Source organism: Dipodomys spectabilis, unplaced genomic scaffold (assembly GCF_019054845.1).
Source record: "Dipodomys spectabilis isolate Male_0828 unplaced genomic scaffold, ASM1905484v1 ptg000018l, whole genome shotgun sequence".
NCBI lineage: Eukaryota > Metazoa > Chordata > Mammalia > Rodentia > Heteromyidae > Dipodomys > Dipodomys spectabilis.
The window spans coordinates 3894591-3917647 of record NW_024870695.1 but is presented as its reverse complement, the minus strand read 5'-3'; the positions used below and the strand labels follow the sequence as shown (position 1 = coordinate 3917647).

Sequence of the window (23057 nt, the reverse complement as noted above, 5' to 3'; positions counted from 1 at the left end):
TAATATTTTATCTGTTGGCTGTTCTGATCAGTTGCTTGCTTTTTTTCTTTTCTGATATGGGGTCTTGCATTCTTGCTTAGCTTTCTTGCTCATGGCTGGCATTCTGCCACTTGAGCCACACCTCCAGCCCAACTTTTTGCTAGTTATTTGAGTTGGAGTCTTGAAGACTTTCCTTCCTTGGCTGGCTTTGTGTGATCCTCCAGGTCTTAGCTTCCTGAGTAGCTAAGATTTACAGGTGTGAGTCATTGGTTCCTGGCATAGTTGCTGTTTTAACTTTATTCAGAAGCATTCTCTCTGTCCTTGAGTGTTTTTTTTTTTTTTTGGCCAGTCCTGGCCTGGGCCTGGGCACTGTCCCTGGGCTCCTTTTGCTCAAGGTTAGCACTCTACCACTTGAACCACAGTGCCACTTCTGGCTTGTTCTGTGATTAATTGGAGAGAAGAGTCTCACAGACTTTCCTGTCCAGGCTGGTTTTTTGAACCACAATCCTCAGATCTCAGCCTCCCAAGTAGTTAGGATTATAGGCACGAGCTACTGACTCCTGTTCTGAGCTGCTTTTTTTTTTGGTTGGTCATGGGACCTGAACTCTGGGCCTGGGTGCTGTCCCTCAGCTCTTCAGCTCAAGGCCCTACCACTGTGAGCCACAGTGGTAGGCTTTTTCTGCTTATGTGGTGCTGAGGAATCGAACCCAGGGCCTCATGCATGTGAGGCAAGCTCTCTACCACTGAGCCACCTCCCAGCCTTGTTTTGAGCTTCTTTTGTTCAAGGATAGCACCCTACCACTGAACCACAGCTCCACTTACAGCTTTTTATAGTTTATTGAAGATAGGAACCTCACGAATTCCCTGCCTGGTCCGGTTTCAAACCTCAGTCCTCAGATCTGTCTCCTTTATCCCCCCCCCCCCCCCCCCCCCATCATTCACGGAGCTTGAATTCAGGACCTAGGCACTGTCCACTTTTCACTCAAGGCTTTCCACTCAAGACTAGCACTCTGCTACTTTGAGCCACAGCGCCACTTCAGATCTCAGCTTCTTGAGTAGTTAGGATTACAGGCATAAGCCACTGGTACCTGGCTCAGAAACATTTGCCCTTGAGCGCGTGCGCGCGTGTGTGTGTGTGTGTGTGTGTGTGTGTGTCCTGGGTGCTGTCCCTTGAGTGTGTGTGTGTGTGTCAGTCCTGGGTGCTGTCCCTGAGCTTTTATGCTTAAGGCTAGTGCTCTACCACTTGAGCTCTCTACCACTTGATCTACTTCCATTTTTTTTTGGTGGTTAATCAGAGACAAGTGTCTCACAGACTTTCTTGCCCAGGATGGCTTTGAACCATGATCCTTAGATCTCAGCCTCCTGAGTAGATAGGATTACAGGCATGAAGCCATCGGTGCTCAGCTTAGAAGTTTTCTTTCTTTCTTTCTTTTTGTGGATTGTGGGGCTTGAGCTCTGGGCTTGGGCACTGTCCCTCAGCTCTTCAGCTCAAGGCTAATGTTCTACCACTTGATCCTCAGTGCTACTTACAGTTTTCTGGTGATTAATTGGACATACGAGTCTCTTGGACTTTTCCTGCCTGGGCTGGCTTTGAACCACCATCCTCAGATCTCAGCCTCCTGAGTAGCTAGGATTGCAGGCATGAGCCACCGGTGCCCGGCTATATTCTTAATTTAAAATGTGGTGATAGATATGATGCACTGGCTAGAATGAAAATACTGTGTATGAGAAAGCAGGGGAGTGATTTCTTTCTTTTTACTTTGGCCAGTCCTAGGGCTTGAACTCAGTGCCTGGGTCCTGAGCCTCTCTGTGCTCAAGGTTAGTGCTCTACCACTTGAGCCACAGCTTTTTCTGCTTATATGATACTGAAGAATTGAACCCAGGGCTTCATGCATGCTAGGCGAGCACTCTACCACTAAGCCACATTCCCAGTCTGGGGGTGCTTTTTTCAATTTATTTCAACCACCACATTTTGAAAGAACTTCGGAGCTGTGGTATACATAACAGAAGAATGCTCAGCATCAATAGCACAGTATGTAAGGGACTCAGGCCTTCCGGTGTTAGGTGTTTTTGGTGATTGCTCTTTGTTGTTGAGATGCCACTACAGTCAGTATGAGTGTGAGCAGTGGCCTTTCTGAGCACTGGTATGGAGGACAGACAGGTTTAGGACAGACAGGTTTGGCAGTCTCTGGAACTTTGCCACTTCTGAGTTTTGGAGACAGATAAATGTTTTCCATGAGAGCTGGTTATAGAGGAGCTTGGTTTGCTGGATACCATGTCAGTGCCAATATGTACAACCTCAGTAATATAGAGACCCTGGGCCTTTCCTTTGCATTGTCCTGACAGTGTACTGCCCTCCAGAAGGGCTAGCTCCATGTGTTCGCCTCAGTCTGGGCTCCAGGGGACCTGGTAGGCTGTTTTACATGGAAGAGTTAGTGGAGCCCATAGAGGGTAGCTAGGTGGGCACCCTTCTCAGGGATGCTGTTGTAGAGCCATGTGCTCTGGGAGGCATAGTAACATCCCCACTGTGTGTCTGAGTGGCACACTCCTGTATTGTACTGTATGTTCCCTTTGAGGGCAAGGAGGAGCCTTTATCTCAAGACCCGGGACAAGAAAACATGCCTTTCTCTGGTAGGGAGCATGATGCATTTTGTTTTGGACACTAGCAACCTCAACCCAAAGTCAGTTATTTGTTCTAGCTGGAGTGTGACCTGCACTCTGGGTTCTAACCTTGCCTTTGTACACAGATTTTTGTCTTTTCCCTCATTTCTCCCATTTCCCTGTCCCTGGTTTTTTACTTACCACTCTCATCCTTCTCTGGATTTCTCTAAGCTGGTGCTAGTCAGCTTTGGCTGTTCCTCATCACCTTCAGCTGGAGAGTGCTGATGCTCAGTCCTCACCTCCTGTTTTTCTGTTTTTGTTTTTTAATGGTTTTGGGATGGGGCCTAAGCATAAGTATTTTTCCAGAGCTCCCCAAAGAGCCCCACATGCGGCCAGGTTGTGAGCTGCTGCTTTAGGCCATTTCACATTTTAGCAACAAAGTGGGGATAAACAGACGAAAGGGGTGGAATCTTGGGGGACAGCCAAACCAAAGGACAGCGGTCTGAGCTGAGAGAGGCTGAGTAAAGAGGATTATGTAGTTCCCAGCAGTTTCCTGTCTGTGGCACAGTGGAATAACTCTACTCCAAACCACAGGAAACTCAACTTGGACCACAGCGGGTCTTCAGCTCTGAAGTTCTTGGGCCTGCCTAGCTAGCTGTGGCACAGCTCTGTAACAGGATCTTCTGGCCACTCAGATCCAGATCCTATACTTAGAGCCTAATTTAGGCTTAATACTATTTACTATAGACTATAATTATAGAAAAGACCTGGTTTATAAAAAGAACACTTAAAACATGGTCTTTGCAACTAATGTGATCCCCCAAAGCTTTAAGAAAGGAATAAAAAACCACCCTGTTTGCTTTAATTAAGAGAAACAAAAATGATAACAGAAAGCACACTGTTGATTTAAAGGAATGTATGTTTTTTAATCAGTAGAAGAGAAAGGAAAGAAGCACAAGAAATTACTGTGTAACTTGACTGCAAAGTGCTGGGTAAGATACTAACATTTGAAGCAGGGGAAATAAGTGTTTCTTTAAACCAAATTCCTTCCTTGCAAAGAAATTCCAGCTTGTTTTAGTTCTTTTGCCTGTGGACAAACATCTTAGTAACTTTTCCTTTCCCACCATGGGTAATCAGGAGTTTCCAAAACATGCTAAAGTCAGCACTGCTATAGTAGACTATACAATGTGGTGTTTGCAGGCAGATCTCCTTTTCTTCCCTGAGTCCTCTGAGGTTGTTGTTGACACCTGTTTTAATGATGTAGGGGTGGAGAGATATGATCCCTTCCCTCCCCTTCATAGAACTCACAGCTGACACCCCCATGACGGAAGAGAGCTTTGCAATACAACAGCATAAGCGGTTTCTGTACTAGTCATTTTTAGTGATGGGCACCTCCAGAATGACAGTGAAATGTCTGTTATACTTAGGGCTGTGAAGCAGAGACAGCTATGCTGCATAGAACTGTGGGTGACCGAAAGGGTGTGATCCTGAGGGGAGACTGTTCAGCTTCTGGAACATTCCTTACCCCAGGATTGGGAGAGGAACCTCTGGATTGAAGGTTTGTAGGACCTACTATTGAATAAGGAAGGTCTGAGAATTTCTTTATGGCCAGCTTCTAGACAGACTGAATGGTAGGTAGTTGGAGAGGTAGAGTGACCATTCTCTTTTTTTTTTTTTTTTTTTATACCTGACTTTGGGAAGAAGGACTTCAGAAGGCTTCTGTGACCTGTGGGGAGAAATCCTTGTTTCCATGGCTGGCTTTGGGGGAAGATGAGAGGGATATAGCCAGGAGGGCAGGAAAAGGTCACTTGCACAGTCTTTCATTTTATAAAGTACATAGCTTACTAAAGTGCCATGATTTTGAATGTCATCTGATCAAAGAAAATCTGGAAGTGTATGTGAACTTGACCTTACTCTAGTCACTGATCACTGTTAATCAGTTGGCTTATTTTATCTGAGTTTGGGTCTTATTTGTTACTCCCTGGTGTTGGCCTAACCATGACAGTAGCTCAGCCTATGCCTTGAGTGGCTGTGCTGGCTAGAGGCCTTTCTAGGAAAGCCTTGTTTGTTTTTTTTTTTTCCTGGAAAGCTGTTGTCCTTCTGCTTCGGTTGGTGGACCTCTGCAACTCCCTGGAGGCTTCTGGGACCTGTGGGAACTAACTACCTGTGGGAGAAAGGTTCTGGTGGGTAGCCAGAGGGTGTGGTGAGGAAGGAGTATAGAGGAAGGGCTGGGCTGCAGGGCAAGAGCGTCAAGCTGGAATTTAGGATTGCTGGTGTTGCATATGCTTCAGCGGCTTACTAGAATAGGGCAGGCCAGCTCTTGCATAGTCATTGAATGTTCGGTTTCTCCTTGGATAGTGTAAGTGAAAGGGTAGCTCTTCCTACCTCCAGCCTAGTCAGCTGAAGCATACTTGGTTTGTGGATCTCAGAGCAGGGGTAAGTGTCAGCATGTCTGTCCTCCCATGGTTTACTGTCTCTCTTCAGGGATGTCAGGAAGAAAAAATAGCCAATTCATCAGGAAATGTGAGTGCCTGAGGCTCAGGAGCTACCTCTGATATAACCCAGAGAGCTGGAGCCCACTCCAGACCAACTAGCTTTCTGCAGGGGGAACCTGTGATGGACCCATGGCTTCTGATGTTCTTCTGGGGCCCTTTGCATTGGTGCTGTCAAAAGTTGTTTGCAGCCAGGTGTCATTGGCTCATGCCTAGTAGTGAGTAATCTTAACTACTAGGAGGCTGAGGTGTGAGGATCATGGTTCGAAGCCAGCCTGGGCAAAAAAGTCACCAGTTAACCACTTAAAAAACGGAAGTGGAGCTGTGGCTCAAAGTGGTAGAGTGCTAGCCTTGAAAAAAAGCTCAGGGACACTGTCCAGGCCCTGAGTGCAAGCCCTACAACGGACCTAAAAAAATAAATAAAAAGCTTGTTTGTCTCTGAGAGCAGGTCTTCTACAGGAGAGAAAGGTCCCTGTTTCCCTGCTCAGTGGTCCCAGGCCCAGCTGGCTGAGTAGAGAGCTGCTCCCGTACACATGTGTCCATCTTCCCACAAGACTGGCCAGCAGTCACTGTGTGTGTATTTGTGTGTTGCATTGCATTAATCGGTGGATATTTAAGAGTCTGGTGATAGAAAGTAAAGGGTACCATGGAGGTTGTTTTTTGTTTTTTATTCTTTTTTTTTTTTGGGGTCCGGTCGTGGGCCCTCAGCTCTTCAGCTCAAGGCTAGTGCTCTACCACTTGAGCCACAGTGCCACTTCCAGCATTTTTTCCCCCCTGCTTATGTGGTGCTGAGGAATCAAACCCAGGGCCTCATGCATGCAAGGCAAGCGCTCTACCACTGAGCCACCTTCCCAGACCCTTTTTGTTCTTTTGTAAGTTAGAAGGAAAAGGAAATAAGCTTAGAGCTTAGAAAGGGCAAACAAATGGCTTCTTTAACAGAAAAACTCAGTCTGTGTCGCATGCTAGCTGCTGAGTCAAGTACTTGGAAATCTGAGTGTTTTTCAAGATCCATGGAAATACAATTCGGGATTGCTTAGCTGAAAGGTTTTCCTGGTGGGTGATAGGGTTTTGCTTGCTGTTTGCTTGGTTGTGTGAGTAGTAGCTGCTCCCCGAATTGGTACCTTTTAAACCTTGGCTCATTTCAGAAAGAAAGCTTATCTCTTTGAGGACCAAAATCATTCATCTTTATCTTGGCTGTAGTTTCTCTCTCTCTCTCTCTCACTCTCTCTTTCTTTGTTGGTTGCCGGTTTGAACTCTGGGCTTGGGCTCTGTCCCTCAGCTCTTCCGCTCAAGGCTAGCACTCTACCACTTGAGCTACTTCCAGTCTTCTGGTGGTTTATTGGAGTTAAGAGTCTTACAGACGGGCTGGGAAGGTGGCTCAGTGGTAGAGTGCTGGCCTTGCATGCATGAGGCTCTGGGTTCAATTCCTCAGCACCACATAAGCAAAAAGAAAAAAGCCGGAAGTGGCGCTGTGGCTCAAGTGGTAGAGCGCTAGCCTTGAGCTGAAGAGCTGAGGGACAGTGCCCAGGCCCAGAGTTCAAGCCCAGGACCTGACCCCCCGCCCCCAACACACACACAAAAAAAAAGTCTCACGGACTTTCCAGCCTGTGCTAGCTTTGAACTGTGATACTCAGATCTCAGACTCCTAAGTAGGATTACAGGTGTGAGCCACCAATGCCTGCCTGGCTAGTTTTTTTCTATAGCACTCTGTGTTACCTGCTCTAATGAAGGCCAGCTCACTGGAGCAAGGGTACCTGGAGCCAGGGATGGGGTTGTGTTCACAGATAGCCCTAGTGATAGCAATGCCCTCCGCTGCCTCCTAGAGTGTGATTTGACTTGTAGTTGAATCCTCCCTCTTTCCTTTCCCAATCTTCCTTTCCCTCACCTCTCCTCACTTTCTCTTCCTTCCTTTCCTACCCAGCTGTCTTTGCCAATTTGCCTTGGCATGTGCTCTGCCTGGTACTTGCCCTGTGTTTAGTTCCTTATGCTCTGAAAGCCCATGCTGCGGTTCTGCGGCCTTGCTATTGTCTGTTCACCTGCACACTGTGTCCCTTGAGCTCCTGGTGTCTGTTGGGTCTGCATCCCCAGGGTCATGCCCAGGGCCTGGTAGGACAGGTGCTGGAGAGCTGTTCTGCTTGACTTGGCCCTGCTGCATCACCTTCTAATGTGACACAGACCTGCTCAGGGCTGCCCTGGTCAGTTTTGCACATGATGCTATGGTGGTCTGTGGAGAGGGAAAGCTGTCAGGAGTGGATGGGGAGTGGACACAGGGAAAGCCAATGAGGTGAGAAGCAGCAAGGCCTGGAGGGGAGTTGCAGAAAAGAAAAGACAGTGTAGGGAGAAGGCCTTGCTCTCTAGCTGACAGCTGATGGTGCCCAGCTCTCACAGGAGGATGTAGCAACAGCTGGGCCTGGGCTGGCACTCACTCCTGGACAGCCTGGCACTGACTGGCATCTGAGACCTGTTGACCAAAGACTTGGATGTTTCTGACCGTCTCTGTCTCCTTCCTTCCTCCCCTCCCCTCCCCTCCTCTCCTCTCCTCTCCTGTGGTTCAGGGGTCCTACACTCCCCACCCCTTCCCTAAAGAAAAGCATTGGAGTAGTGCACAATGGCTCAAGCCTGTAATAATGCTTAGCTCCTTGGGAGGTTAAGATCAGTGGATTGTGGTTCAAGGCCAGCACAAGCAAAAAAGAAGTTTGGGAGATCCCATCTTAATCAATGGCTGAACAAAAGGAGGAGGATCAGTGCTCAGGCTATCCCAGGCATAAAATGAGACCCTACCTTGAAAATTAATGCAAAAAGGACTGAGGGCATGGTACCTACCTAGCAAGCATGAGGCTGAGTTCAAACCCCAGTGTCGTGTCCCCCACCCCTCCCAAAAAGACACCAGGGCCCTTCCTAATATTGGCTGCTCATAATATGCCTGTACTGTGATGTTAGAAAGAGACACATTTGTCATCTTGACAGATTATGCCCAGGTCCTCTGACCTGGGGGCATGCTTCATTGTCCTATCTACATGGAAGCCGTGCCAACCACAGGTGTTGTCAGATAGTTCAAGTCTTGCTAGCATGGCAGATGTAAATAGTATAGTATTGAGATACATTTTTCTGAAGTACTGAGCTGGTAGTGCTGTTATACAGTTAAGGACCATTTTATATTTTTCTCCAAACAGTTGTTGCCATTTTTCTCTTGGGTATGGCTGCTTACTTCTCATTTCTCTGTTTTTGGAAGGTTGGTTTGTTTTGTTAAGAATTGTAAACAGGTGCTGTGGCTCCGGTGGTAGAGCCCTAACCTTGAGCACAAAGAGGCTCAAAGCCCAGCCCTGAGTTCAAGCCCCGTGACTGACTAGAGAAAAAAAAAAACATAGATGTAAATGGAGCTGAGAATGTGGCTTAATGGTAGAGTGCTTGCCTAGTATGCATGAAGCTTTGAGTTTGATTCCTCAGTACCACATACACAGAAAAAGCTGGAAGTGGCACTGTGTCTTAAGTGGTAGAATGCTAACCTTGAGCAAAAGAAGCTCAGGAACAGTGCCCAGGCAGCCCCAAGCCTAGCCAAAAAAAAAAAAAAAAACAACCCAAAAACCTGTAAACTTTTTTTTTTTTTTTTAAACACTTAACTGAGGTTGAGGATTAGACCCTTCTGGATTTTCCCCAGAGGAGATGGGCTCCATCCAGTGTCTTCTCTCCACATAGAAAGTGCCTCCCCTGCAGAAGAGCAGCAGGATCAATGCTGGGCCACTGCTGGGCACATAACAGTAAATGAACAGCTGTCACCTTGGTGCCTGTGACGGGGAATTACCCTGATAGAGTTAGATTCTTTTTTTTTTTTTTCTTTTTTTTTTTGGGTCCGGTCGTGGGGCCTTAATTTTGGGCCTGTGCGCTGTCCCTCAGCTCTTCAGCTCAAGTCTAGCTCTCTACCACTTGAGCCACAGAGCCATTTCTGGCTTTTTTCTTTTTGTTTATGTGGTACTAAGGAATCGAACCCAGGGCCTCAGGCATGCAAGGCAAGCACTCTACCACTGAGCCACCTTCCCAGCCCTAGAGTTAGATTCTTGAAGTAACTCCATTCTGCTCTACCTCTTGGGCTTTAAAGATTCAGGCTCCTGTTGCAAGGGAGTCACAACCATGGCTTCCTTCAAGTATTTGGAGTTAATTGGCCACGGACACATTTTCAACAGGAATATATGACAGTGTAGGTGTGCTTGAGTTGCATGCAGTTGGGTTCCATGCCCTGTGAGAACTCCAGCGCTTGTGTCTCAGTGGTTGGCACAGCAAAGATCCACCCCACCCCTGCCCCAACTGCATTTCTAGTGTGTTCTTAGGGGACTCGCTCACTGCAGCCATGCACAAACCCAAGAGTGTTGGGAACCCAGGGTGACAAGGACTAGTCTCTTTTTATTTTTTTATTGGTCATGGGGCTTGAACTCTGGGCTTGGGCATTGTCCCTCAGCTCTTCAGCTCAAGGTTAGTGTTCTACCACTTGAGCCACAGCGCCACTTTCAGTTTTCTGGTGGTTTATTGGAGACCAGAGTCTCAGGGACTTTCCTGCCCGGACTGGCTTTGAACCGTGATCCTCAGATCTCAACCTCCTGGGTAGCTAGGATTACAGGCATGAACCACCAGCGCCTGGCTCTTTTTTTATGAGTTTTATTGATAAGTACCATACAGTGTTCACACACTTAAAGTCTACAAATGGCTTTTAGTAGTGTAAACAATACAACAGTGGATTTTAGTATAGAGTTGTATAATCATCAGCCCAATCTTATTGTAGAGCATTTAATCATGCCAGAAAGAAACACTGTATCCTTAGGCAATCATTTCCCCTTCTACACTCTTTCCCCTGGGAGCGATCAGTCTACTACTTTGTGTTGCTATGGATTTGCCAGTTCTGAACATTCCATATAAGTAGAATCATATGATATGTAGCTTTTTGGTTCTGCTTCTCTCCTCTGCATCATGTTTTCAAGGTTTATCCATATTGGAATCGAAAGCACCAACGTGACAGTGTGTATCAGGACTGTATTCCTTTTCAGGGTTGAGTAATAGTCCATTGTGTGACTAGACCAGCAGATAAAATTATGCCCACTGTTTGGCTATCATGAGTAGTGTGGCCTTGCACTTGACATATGAGTCTGTTTGGACCTGGCTTCCATTGTCTGGGCAAGCACAGGTGGCCACTGTCACCTCCATAGTGGGAAGAGAATGTGAAGGGTCTGCACACTTTTTTTTTTTTTTTTAATTTCATTGGGATACATTAGTTGTACAAGGAGAGTTCTGCTGTAATACACGTACATACAATATATCCCAATCACTGTCCCGAATCCCACTCTTATTCCCAAACATTCTCAACAGGTTTTGTTGTTCTGCTTTCACACAATCTACTTATACCATATTCATCTTAGCCCTCCTTCTCAACAGAGCCTATACTTTCCTATCATTTAATTTTTTTAATTTTTAATTCTTTTTGTCTGTCTTGGGGCTTGAACTCTGGGCCTGGATGCTGTCCCTCAGCTCCTCAGCTCAAGGCTAGCACTCTACCACTTGAGCCACTGCACCACTTGGCCTTTTCTGCTTATGTGGTGCTGAGGAATCGAACCTAGGCCTCATGCATGCAAGGCAAACACTCTTACCATTGAGCCACCTTTCCAGCCCCTTATTTTGTTTTTTAAGCAGTATACACCTTCTGACTGATTTTATTGTCTATTGCCATGACTGACTTTAGAGGGGATGGGAAATGTACAGTAGAGCTAATACAAGAGAAGAGAAGGGGGGGAGAGGAGCGGAGAAGAGAGAGGACCTTCTTGGGCCCAGGGCTTGACTTTGTAAGTTGCCTGGCCCATGACCTGCCATTTTCCAGGGTCATCCTCAGTAGGTGTGGTGACACTGGAACAGAGCAAGGATAGTCACACAGAAGTGATACTGCTTGGGATTGAGGCTAAGGGGTGAGTCCTTACGGATTTGCACTGGAAGTGATGGGCCTGGGTGGAGAGCAGGGAGCTTCATTCTGCTCTGCGGCTCTGCCCCTTCACTGGTAAAATGCCTCCCTTGTAGAACTACAGCAGGATGGTGCTGTGGGCACCTGGCAGTGCTGGGCATGTAGCAGGTACTCAGTGACTTGTTGCCCTTACTTGGTGCCTTTGGCCAGCAACAGTTGGGCTGCTGTGTGATTGGATGAGGACTTCTGAGGCTTTGGGTTTACACCTTCCTTGTGCAGCATAATTGGGCTGCAGGACAACTGGTCCTCTCGACCTGTTATCCCTGCTCTGGCCCAGGGACGAGGGGAAGGCTAGAGCAGGAAGGGAGATTGGTAGTACTGATGTGCTCAGCACATATTCTGAGGGCAAGCAAAGAGTTTTTTGTTGGCCTTTCAGCACAAAAGTGGAGCATTTTTCTGGGCACAGAAGCAGCTGGGCAGAACCGCATCACACACTCAGTTGTCAGTGTTGGAAGCACGCCCCTTGATTATTACTTCTCCAAACAGAGCAGGACAATGGCAGTGTAAACACTGTTTGAATGAAAACATTTGGTTAATGGAGATAAAACCAAAAGGAAAATAACAACTTTCATTTCCTTTTGGTTTGTGTGTTTTGACATTTGGCAGCATACTTCTAATCTTTTAAGGATTAAAAAAATTATATGGTATGCAAACTTCTGTTTGTTTATGCTTGTTAAATTTAGTGTGAAATAGACTCAAAAATTCCCCTCCTGTTCCATGTCAGCTGGCTGTTTTGCTTTTCTTCTGGCGGGGGTGTGGTCATGGACCAGCAGCCTGTGGGAAAAGCCAATCAAAAGTACTCAAGTGCTGAGGTAGAGCTCTTGCTAGGGTGACTGGATAGTAGTGGATACAGCAGTGATCTTTTCACTTACTGAGTTGTTTTAATGCAATAACAATATCCATAGGCTGTAATGTATGTATGTATGTATGTATTCATTTATGGTCATGAGGCTTGAACTCAGGTCCTGGGCACTATCCCTGAGCTCTTCTGCTCAAGGCTAGCTGTCTACCATTTTGAGCCACAGTACTACTTCTAGTTTTCTGGTGGTTAGTTGGAGATAAGAATCTCATAGGGAAGGTGGCTCAGTGATAGAGTGCTTGTCTTGCACGCCTGAGGCCCTGGGTTCGATTCCTCAGCACCACATAAGCAAAAAGAAAAAAGCTGGAAGTGGCGCTGTGTCTCAAGTGGTAGAGCGCTAGCCTTAAGCTGAAGAGCTGAGGGACAGTGCCCAGGCCCAGAGTTCAAGGCCCCACGACCAGACCCCTTCCCTCCCCCCCCATAAAAAAAAAAAAGAATATCATACACAGCAAGTGCCAGTGGCTCTTGCCTACTAATCCTAGCTACTCAGGAGGCTGAGACCTGAGGATCACAGTTCAAAGCCAGCCTGGGCAGGAAAGTCCGTGAGACTCTAATCTCCAATAAATCACAAGAAAACTGTAAGTGGCGCTGGGCTCAAGTGGTAGAGCGCTAGCCTTGAGCTGAAGAGCTGAGGGACAGCACCCAGGCAGAGTTCAAGACTCACGACTTCCCCTGCCCCCTTCCCAAATCTCAAAGACTTTCCTGCCTGGGCTGGCTTTGAACTGAGATCCTCAGATCTCAGCCTCCTGAATAGCTAGGATTACAGGTATGAGCCACCATCGCCTCGGCTTTATTTAATTTTTTGAGACAGGGACTGGGACGGTGGCTCAGTGGTAGAGTGCTTGCCTCGCATGATGAGGCCCTGGGTTCGATTCCTTAGCATCATATAAGTAAAAAGAAAAAAAGCCGGAAGTGGCGCTGTGGCTCAAGTGGCAGAGCTCTAGACTTGGGCTGAAGGGCTGAGGAACAGTGTCCAGGCCCAAAGTTCAGGCCCTGCGACTGACCAAAAAAAAGAGGTTTAATTTTTTGAGACAGGATCTCACTATGTAGCCCAGACCATCCTCAAATTCCTTGTCTTTTGCCTTGATCCTTCTGAGTGCTGGGATCATAGATATGTACTAGTATACCTGGCGAGAGAGATGGGGGAGACCTAATTTATATTCAATGTGGGTATTAGATGAGGACTCTTGCTTTAGAGGGTCAGAAGCTCTGAGATAGGAGGGAGGAGGGGAGTGGGAGCAGGTGAGGGCTGGACTCTGTGTCTTGTGGAGTCATTCATTCCTATAACAGATGTGTGCCAGGCGCGCTGCCAGGCCCAGTATGCAGCAGTGAGGAGACAGTTGGAGCTTCTGTCCCCCAAGAGATGGTAGTCTAGAGGTTGTGGGAGGAAGGAGGGAGTGCCGGAAGCCAGGCAAGCTCCATGAGGCTCCTCTGGCTGGTCTTATGTGGCCCAGCAGCAGGTGTTAGAGCTGGGCAGAGAATCCCTGAAGGAGTGGAGAGTGGGGGGTGCTGATGGGGAGTGGGGCAGTGGGTGGTTTGTTTTGAGACTAACATGTTGCACGATGTAGACAAAATATTTTGAGCCTTCCTGTGGGCAGGTACAGGAGAAGGTATGATTCTCCCTGCCGGCACTGCTGTGTACAAGCACAAATGGAGCCACCTTTGCACTCCGGCACTGAATGGATCCCATTGTCCACCTCTTGCTGCCCTGTCCTTAGGCTTTGTGACCACTTGCCTCCTCCCACTGGTGGCATTCTTGTCCCTGGTGTCTGGCTTTCCCTCACTCATTCCTCCCTCTTCCCAGATGAACATAGAGCCTGGTGCTCCTCTTGCCTGGTTCTAGGCACCAGCTGCCACTTGCTATCTGTGTGCCCATGCCTGTAGTGCCAGCACCATCTTGTCTAAAGTAAAACTATGTGCTCTGCCTCTTCCCTTCCCTTGAAACCTGTCCACCCTTACTTTCTGTTAAGGCCACTTGTAGCCTGTCTGCTCCTCCTTCCACCCTCCCTCTCTCACATGTGGTCCCTGTTTATGACCATCTCCTGCCTTTTCCCATTCCCTTATCACATCTGGATTCAGGCCCCAAGCTCTTCTTCCAGGGGCCAGGTTATGGCGTCTGAATGTTTTGCCTTCATCAACCTTCTACCCCACTCTACTACAGTTGTTGACAATTTCAGGAATGCTGTTCTGGCCACATGAGTTCCCTATTCCCAAACAAAACAACCCAGCTCCAGTAGCTTTGCCTTCTGGTATGCAGTTCAAATATTAGTTTTAGTAGTTGGGTTATCATCAAATTGCTGTAGTACTTTGGCAGTGCCTCAGATAGCTAAGCGTATAGTTAATGAAGGCTCCAGCACTCCAGGACAGCCAAGACCATATCCATATGAAAACTTGGACACAGATGTTCATATCAGCATTGTTCACAACAGCCCCAAACTGGAAACAAACTAAATGCCCATCAACTGAAAAATGGAGAAACAAAATATAGTATATCCATGCAATGGAAAATTACTCAGCCATAAAAGGGAGTGGTATAATGATACATAATGCAACATAGATGACTCTGTAAAATATGATGCTAAGTGAAAAAAGCCCAGTGTAAATGGTCATATATTGTCCAATTCCATTTGTATATATGAAATGCCCAGAATAGGCAAATCCACAGAGACAAAAAGAAGACTTGTTGCATGGACTCAAGGAGGGGGGCAGGAGAATGACTGTAAAAGGATATGGGGTTTCTTTTGAGAGGGATGAAAATGTTCTGGAATTAGTTACATAACATTGTGACTACTAAAAAAAGAGACAGCACTGAGTTGTGCTCTTTAAAAGGGTGAATTTTATGCTGTCTGAGGTTATGTTTCATTAAAAGCAAGAAGATATCCCTAATATGTAGCAGTGATGCTTGATTTCCTGTATGCTGTCACTCAGAATGTGTATTTGAATTTCAGAGCAAATTGATCTAAAGGAAAACATGAACTATACAGATAGTCTGGCTCTTGTGCTCATAATAAGAGCTCATTTCCGAGTGCCTGGCCCACAGGAAGTATTGTTTGGTGTTAGCATTGGCACTGTATGGAGGAGATAGAAAGGATTGTAAAGATGAATAACCAAAGTTGACAGGTCCATGTTGGTTAGTGTGTGTGGTAAGGTCCTGGCACTGTAGCCTCTGCCTGTGTTCCTGGTGTGCCTGCCTGATCTGACCATGCTACTGTGTCTGCCTCTCTTGTGTCCTTTATCCCACAAGTGCCTCAGGTGCACTGGATGGTTGCATTCTGTCCCCAGCTTCTTGTGAGCAGCCTGGAGCACCCAATTTCATCTGTATGGGGTTGCTGTCCTCTAACCCAAACTGAAGGCTGCATCTGTGCATCCCTAAGTCCCCTGTGCTTGGCGGTCTCATCTTCTATGTACACAATGTGAGGAAAGTACTTGTCAAATCTAGTATCAGCTGAACTATTAATATTAATATCTTTGTGTTGACAAAGTGATATTGTTAAAAAGGATGGCAACAAAAATTTCAAAGTAAAATACAAGAAGGATTTGTGTACCTTAGGCATGAGCCATTCTCGTAGGAACATTCTCCCAGAAAAGCTTTGACTCAGGTGTCCCAGGGGATACACATGCACATTACACTATGGTGACAGCAAGAATCTGGAAGCAACTCAGGTGTCATCTCCTGGAGCAGGGAAGGTACAACTGTCAAGTAGGACAGAATCAGACTGCACAGCATGAAAGCTTGCTGTGTGCAGTAACAGGGCTGCTTCTCAGAAACACTATTCCATGGCACAAGCAATTGGTAGGAGACCACGTTTTCATTTCTACTGTGTGTGCCACAATTACTGCCTTTCTTAAAGAAGGGGGCTAGCTAGGCAGGGAGGCATATACCCGTGATCCCAGCTCCTAGGGAGACTGAGGTGAGATGATTGCTTGATTCTATGTGGCCTTTTTTTTTTTTTTTTTTTTGCGGGGGTGGGTATGTGTGTGTCAGTTGTGGGGCTTGAACTCTGGGCCTGGGCGCTGTCTCTGAGCTCTTCAGCTCAAGGCTAGCACTCTACCATTTGAGCCACAGCGCCACTTCCAATTGCTTGATTCTAGAAAGAAGTTCAAGGCCAGCCTGGGCAACATTCTGGGATTCCATTTCAAACAAGTAAGAATAAAAACTAAGTACATAGTAAGGAACTCAAATCCCACAACCCAGGCAGTTTGCTCCAGGGGTGGAGGAGGTAGGGAGATTCAGGAGACTTATGTGGACCTTTGTGGGTGGGGTGGTGGTGGTATAGGAGTAAGGATCATGGGCTCATCTTGTTTGTGTCTTAGAGTTGCTCATATTCTCCTGCACTTACCCAAAGGAACCTAGTAAAATATTATGTAATCAGGGGAGCACTAAGGAAACATTAGGGCCTCTGCAGCTTTTTCTGGGGCAGACTCTTGACATTTAAGAGTTGGGAAGGAATGCTTCCTCCTCATGTAGCCAGTCAGTGTTGCAGGGTAAATAAAACACTGGGAATGTCTCCAGCCTGGAGGAAAGAGGGAAGTAATATTTTATTCTGTACCAAAAAAGGAACTTTACCTTATAGCATTAATACTCGCTTTTTTCCTAGGTAGAATTTCAGATGACATGGGCCATTTCAAAGGAGCAATGCAGACTACTCAGGCCGCTAGAGTTAATGTGGCTGACTTAGTGGAAATCATTGTGACCACCAAAGAGAGGCATCTCCCCGCCCCCCCCCCCCCCCCCCCCCCCGGCTCTGGGGCTTGAACTGTGAGCCTTATTCTCTCTTTTGGCTCCCCTCAGAGCTGGCGCTCTACCACTTGAACCACACAGCTCTTATTTCTGGTTTTTTGATGGTTATTTGGTGATGAATCTCTTGTATTTATCTACCTAGGCTGGTTTTGAACTGCCGTCCTCAGATCTCAGCCTTCTGAGTAGGTAGGATTGCACGCATGAATTACTGGTGTCTGGCAAAGCATAATTTCTTAAGGACATAAGAGTTTAGAAAAACACTTTTTTTTTGGGGGGGGGGTCAGTTTGGGGCCTGGGAGCTGTCCCTGAGCATCTTTTCTTTCCCTCCCTCCCTCCCTCCCTCCTCTCTTCTTTCTTTCTCTCTCTTTCTTTCTTTCTTCCTCTTCTCCTCTTCCTTCTCTTTCTCCCTTCCTTCCCTCTCTCTTTCTCCTTCCTTCCTTCCTTCCTTCCTTCCTTCCTTCCTTCCTCTCTCTCTCTCTCTCTTTCTTTCTTTCTTTCCTTCCTTCTTTCTTGCCTGAGCGCTGTCCCTCAGCTCTTCAGCTCAAGGCTAGCACTCTACCACTTGAGCTACAGCACCACTTCCTGTTTTCTGGTGGTTTTTTGGAGATAAGAGTTTCACAGACTTTCTTGCCTGGGCTGGCTTTGAACTGCTATCCTCAGATCTCAGCTTCCTGAGTAGCTAGGATTACATGCACTAGGTTTTGATTGTGGCTTGGTGTAGGGAGCAGTTGCCTTCCTGCTACTGGCCCCCAGCATTTACCCAAGTGAGGCCTTTCTAGGCCTACAGACATAGCCAGGAAAAATTGGTTGGTTCTAGAACATTGAGTGCTGGATTTCTCTAAAGGCAGAAAGAATAAGTGTTTAAGAGGACAGGCCCTGGGCTGGGAAGGTGGCTCAGTGGTAGAGTGCTTGCCTTGCATGCATGAGGCCCTGAGTTCGATTCCTCAGAAAAAAAAAGCCGGAAGTGGCGCTGTGGCTCAAGTGGTAGAGCGCTAGCCTTGAGCTGAAGAGCTGAGGGACAGCGCCCAGGCCCAGAGTTCAGGCCCCACCACCAGACCAAAAAAAAAAAAAAGAGGACAGGCCCTGAAACCTGAGGTCTGGGGGAGGTCAGATGCTGCCACTACCTGGCAGTGCAGCTTTGGCCCAGTAGTGCTTTCTGTGTGCTTCAGCTTTCTCCTCTGTGAAATGGAGTCAGGAACAGTTAGGAAATCTAAACAGTAGACACCTGTGAAGTGTTCAGTGGGAAGGGTCAGTACTTAGTAGTATCTACTTGCAGTCTCTCTATTTTTTAGTGTGTTGCAACACCCTAAAAACAACACCTGGGTGCTATAGCAGCAGAGAGCCAGCACTCCTGAGGCTTGTCAGGGTATTCCAGCTACAGAGAAGAACAGGATGAAGAGGGTGCTAGGCAGGTCTCACATGTCACAAGAGTGACCACAAGAGAGACCAGGTCCAGATTAGAGGCTACCAAGCAGCTTCTCCTCAGGCCTAGCCCCCTTGTACCCAGGCTTCAGTGCCTGTGTGACATTCTGTCCTCAGGCAGTTTGGCATTGGTCAGGCAGATAGCAGCTGTTTTTAGAGCACCATAAGGACCAGGAACTGGCAAGGTGTACAGTCTAACCATCTGAGACTGTGGGATGCAGGTTATTAGTCTAGACTTTCTTATTTTTGGCACAGTGGTGTTTCTTAAGTGCCTCCATGTCTCAGGTCCTGTTCTAGGCACTGGGAGACGGTGAAGAAAGGCCAGCTTTGTGCACAGGGAGGGAGGTGGGGCCAGCAGGACTAGAGTGATAAACAGGCTGTGGACTAGAAAATGTCAGGCAGGGGAGAGATTCTGTGAGACACTAGTGAATTGGTTGTTCTGAACATCTGGGTGACAGGAGCCATGAAAGACAGTGACAGTCTCAGGGAAGACAAGGAGGTTGGTGGAGCAAGGGCTGGTGGGTGGAGCTCAGGAGAGGAGTTATCTAGTTGGCAGGTTTCTCTGGAGTGACAGCGTACTCTTCCAGTAATAGGAAAAGGAATCTGGAAAAGAGGATGCTGCTCAGCTGGCACAGAAAGAGTTCACTGTTAGGCCTGGCCTTTGCCCAGCGCCTCTAGTCAGGATGGTTTGGCTCATCATTTGAACTTGCCGAGGTGAGCCTGTCCCTTCGCCTCTGGGGCTCTGGCTCACCCTCTGCTCCATGGCTGGTTGGGGGGGTGGGGTGGGGATTAGCACTAAGGCCAGCGGGTGAGGGTCTCAGGACCTTAGCCATCATTATCAGAAAGTCTGTGGAAGTAACTCCTTGCCTGTGCACAGAAACCTGCCCTGGCCCACCCCTATTCTGCTCTGGGAGAGGCAGAGCTGGCCTCCCAGAGGGCTGGTGACAGCACACGGGGCCAGTGCAGGGAGAAAATACCTGTTCTTGGTAGATACTCTCCTGACTCACATCCTTGGCCCCTTTGAGAGTTGTCACTCTGTCCCTGGGGCTCAGAGCCTACCCCTCAACTCACCCCTCATCTTCTACTTCTCACTCCCCAACTCCTTGCCCAGCACTTAGTTCCACCACAGCCACCAGCCAGGTCTAAATTAAGCACAAAATCATGGGAACTTGAAGTTTTCCCATGCAGCTCTGTCCTTTTCCAAGCTCTTGAGCTGGAAAGTTGTACTGTCAGTGATGGTAATGTAGAGCCTGGCCTTTCCCCAGGGGTAAGGCTGGTCTCTGGGTGTGCATGGCACTGTCATCCGGAAGTGGTGTCTCCAGTGGCAAAGTCACAGCAGTTAGAATTGGTAGTTAGTGGCCTGGGTTCTAGCCTCTTGGTTTATGATCTGCTGCTGGGCTGGTCAGAAGCCTGAGCTTGCTGTGACACCATGGAGATGACAAGAAATGGAGTCATTTGTTAGAACAAGACCTTTGGAACTAAGGGGTTAGGGGATTATGTGATATAGCCCCATTGTTTTAGAAGTCAGAACCTTTTCTTGGAGCCACAGAGTAGGCATAGCATTGGACCTTGGTTCCTAGTTTCCCTGATTCTCCTAATTAGGGCTCTGCCATGCCAGTTGTTGGCAAAATTCCTTTGCTGAATAGGGAGAGGTTTAAAGGAAATTAGAATTCTCCCATCCATGCCCTTTGTGCAGTGGTCAGTGTGTTTGATCCTCTGGGTGGGCAGATCCAGCTCATTGCACCCTCATTCCCAAATTAGCAGAAACAACTGGAAGCAGGTCTTTTGCCCCAGTCATTGCTTCACACATTCTTTAAAAAGTGACTGCAATTCACTATGTATGGATTCTGCACCCACAGCCTGCCTTTCTCTGAGTTCAAACAATGGTTGAGCACATTAGTGAAGAAGGGAAGTGCACAGGCCAATGAACTTTACCTCGCCTGCCTTCTAGAAGTCAAGTCCTGAGTTTGGTTTCCCCATTGGGTTCTTTACAAATTTTTTCAAAGCCTGCTTTTTAAGCTTTATTTTTATTTGTGTGTGTGTGTGTGTGTGTGTGTGTGTGTGTGTGTGTGTGTGTGTGTGTGTGTGTGTGTACACGCGCACGCGTGGGCTAGTACTGGGGCTTAACCTCAGGGCCTGGGCACTGTTATTAGTGTTTTTGCTCAAGGCTGGCCCTCTACCACTTGGGCCACAGTTCTACTTCTGTAAAGCCTGCTTTTTGTAGTGTATAAAATTTGGCAAGAAATCATTGGAATGGAGATGGCCAGGTTCAGCTAGAGAAGAGGATGTTTCTTTCTGGCTGGATCTCCCACTTTTTCCTGTGTGAGAGGAATAATGAGCTTTGTCCCCATCTCATGTCTCCCACTGCCTGAGTTACTAGGCTCTAAGGTTAATGCTGGCGTCGCTGAGGCAGAGCCATAATAGTCCTTTCTCTGTAGGCTGAAATGATCACTGTTGAAAAGAATGTGCCACTGTCCATATTGTCCTGACTGAGCCGTTGTCCTCTGGAGGGCCTGCTCAGCTCAGTCATGTGAGCTGCGGCCTCACAATCCCTGACTGGGCCTCCTTGTAGTGATCATCCCTCCCTTTCCCCAGAGGAAGACGGAGGTGTTTCTGTCTAGTGGACAGGCGCAGATGGGAAAGAGCCAGTTAGTGAGGACCACAGGGCGTCTACCCGGCTCAGGTTCCTGCGTGTCCGGCTCCACGCCTTGACTCTCACTTCAGCATGCCTGAAAGTCACTGGGGGAGCTTGTGAAGAACATGGTTTCCCTGGCCTCTACTCTGGTTATTTTGTTTCTGGGTTTTCAGATGCACTCCCAGGAGCTTCTGATAAATGAGGTGTTTGGACCACACTGGTGTAACACTGAGGGGAAAGTGGGCGTAGACCCTTTCCTGAGCCCGCTCTGTCATCTGCTTTTAGAAAGATGAAGTATGTGTGAAGTCACAGGAGGCTGCCAGACGCTTGTTGTTGGAGCTGCCATCTGGGGTGAGGATGTTCAGTCAGTCCGCTCATAACATCCACTGACTGGGATGGGATTGCTGCGCTCACTGTTAGGTGTCCTGTGACAGGTTTGGGGAGGGGTGGTTGAGGGACAGGTAGGTTGCCATCCTTGATAGTGACAGCTGAGAAGCCACTCCTTAGGGATTTGGTGGCGACTCCAACTGGAAGAGGTTTATCTCCATTACCAGCCTGCTTTCTCTTGCAAGGGCACAGGGTAGAGTCACACGCATGGCAGGAGTCTAACCTGCGCTGCTCAGAGCTGTGAAAAGCCTCTCTTTCTCCATTTCTGTCTCTTCTGACCAGTGAGATATTTAGAAGGAATTTCCCTGCTTAGCTCCGCTAGACCTTGGAGCACATTCCTAGGGAATTATTCTTGTCTCCAGGGGCATCACCCTGGCCTTGAAATTTTTTTTCCAGTTATTTTGTTTCCTGTTTGTTTAATTCCTTCCCTTTCCATTCCACTGTCACTTGAATTCTGACTGCATTTTCAAGTAGACCAGAACCCTCACCCCCACCGTGCCCGGGCAGGCTGTTGTATTGTTGCCCTTATATGTTGTTCTCGCATCACAGTAGGCTCTCTCAGACTGATTGAGGGTGCTGCTTTCTTGGGGAGTACGGAGCTTCCTTGGGAAGATGTAGATCTTCCTCAGTCAGTCTGGCATTCTGAGGCTGTGGGTCAGGTGTAGCTGGGAGCCAAGCAGTCTCTCCACACTTCTGTTGAGACCTTATGGGAGAGACTCTGTTTGGGACCTGAAACACATACCTGGCTTTCCCCCTCACATCCTCTTAAGTGTTCCTTGCATAGGACTTACCATCACAGGTGACAATAGCATACCTTGGTGTAGGGCACACATGAATTTGGAGAAGTCCAAGAGGTAAACGGCAAGGTGTAGAGGTGGGACCCAAAGGTTCAAATAATGTCGTTGTCTTATGCCCCCCTACTTGGCTCCTTGCTTCTTCCTGTGTTCTACCACCAAGCTCCATCTCCAATCCCACTCCAACTTCAGCTTGACCAGTTCTGTATTGCCCATCGGGTGATTTCCCTAAGCCACTGGTAGGTTGTTTGTTTGCTGTTAGCTAGAATTTTGTCCACTTATTGGGTTAATAGGGATTATGTCATATGCATTAGGATCTTTGATTCTTAATAAAAGGAATTATTAATTTCATTTCCAAACAGGCTATTTAGAGCTGAGTGGGCCTAGGGAAGGGTGGTGGGGGTGGTGGAGTTGGGTATCTTTGTCTCTATAGGCCTGTGCAGCCCCCTTGGCAGGCAGAGAGGATTTGTTTTCCTCAACTAACAAGTCCCAACTTAAAAGTCATTTTGCTGTCTTCATTAAAAAATATCCACAGTTGCAACTGAATTATTCTAACTTATGTAGTGGCATTTGTCTCAGTTGTTGGTATGTAATTTATAAAATAAGTTCCTCCTTCCCTCCCTCCTTCTCTTCCAACCTTAATTCCCCTGTCCTCCTTTTATTCCTTTCCTCCTACTCCTTTCCCTGTCCCTCTCCTAAACCTTTAACAAAATGGACTTTTCCCTCTTGGTTTGCCACTGCCTGCCTGCCCCACATCTTACCCATGTCTATGCTGGGGTCCAGATGGCTGATTTTTATGACCTGATCATACCTCAGATGGGAGGTATGAGGTCTAGAAGGAGACAAATGTTTCAGCAGGCTAGAAATTTCAGAAGGAAAGTTGTAAAATGAGAAGAGCATACAAACTGTTGGGAAGAAGGTGAGAACAAAATGAAAGTCAGTTCTGGAAATAACAGGATGTGTCCTTGTGGTGGGATCCAGGTTTGGAGCTGATATGTGGAGGCAGTCTTGGAAGTTCCTTGCCTTCAAGCAGCTGTTTGCCTTTATAGCTCAGTCCTGAAGTAGGGGGAGAAGTTAAAAGGGCTTGAGGTATACACAGCCCACTTGGGCAAAGCCATGGAAGTGTTCTGAGCTGCTAGCGCTGATCTG

At 47.5% G+C, this 23057-nt stretch overlaps 1 protein-coding gene across 5 annotated transcripts in view; it reads left to right on the top strand.

The window, feature by feature from the left end:
- Epn2 (epsin 2) overlaps positions 1-23057 on the top strand; it is an 82861-nt gene that overhangs the window by 16309 nt on the left and 43495 nt on the right. The window contains exon 1 of one of the 5 annotated variants that reach the window (XM_042673576.1): positions 4996-5016. The exons of the other annotated variants lie outside the window; for them this stretch is intronic. The gene's annotated coding sequence lies outside the window, so the exon portion shown is untranslated. Of the gene's footprint in view, positions 1-4995; positions 5017-23057 lie in introns of those variants that run through there. 5 annotated transcript variants of the gene reach the window in all.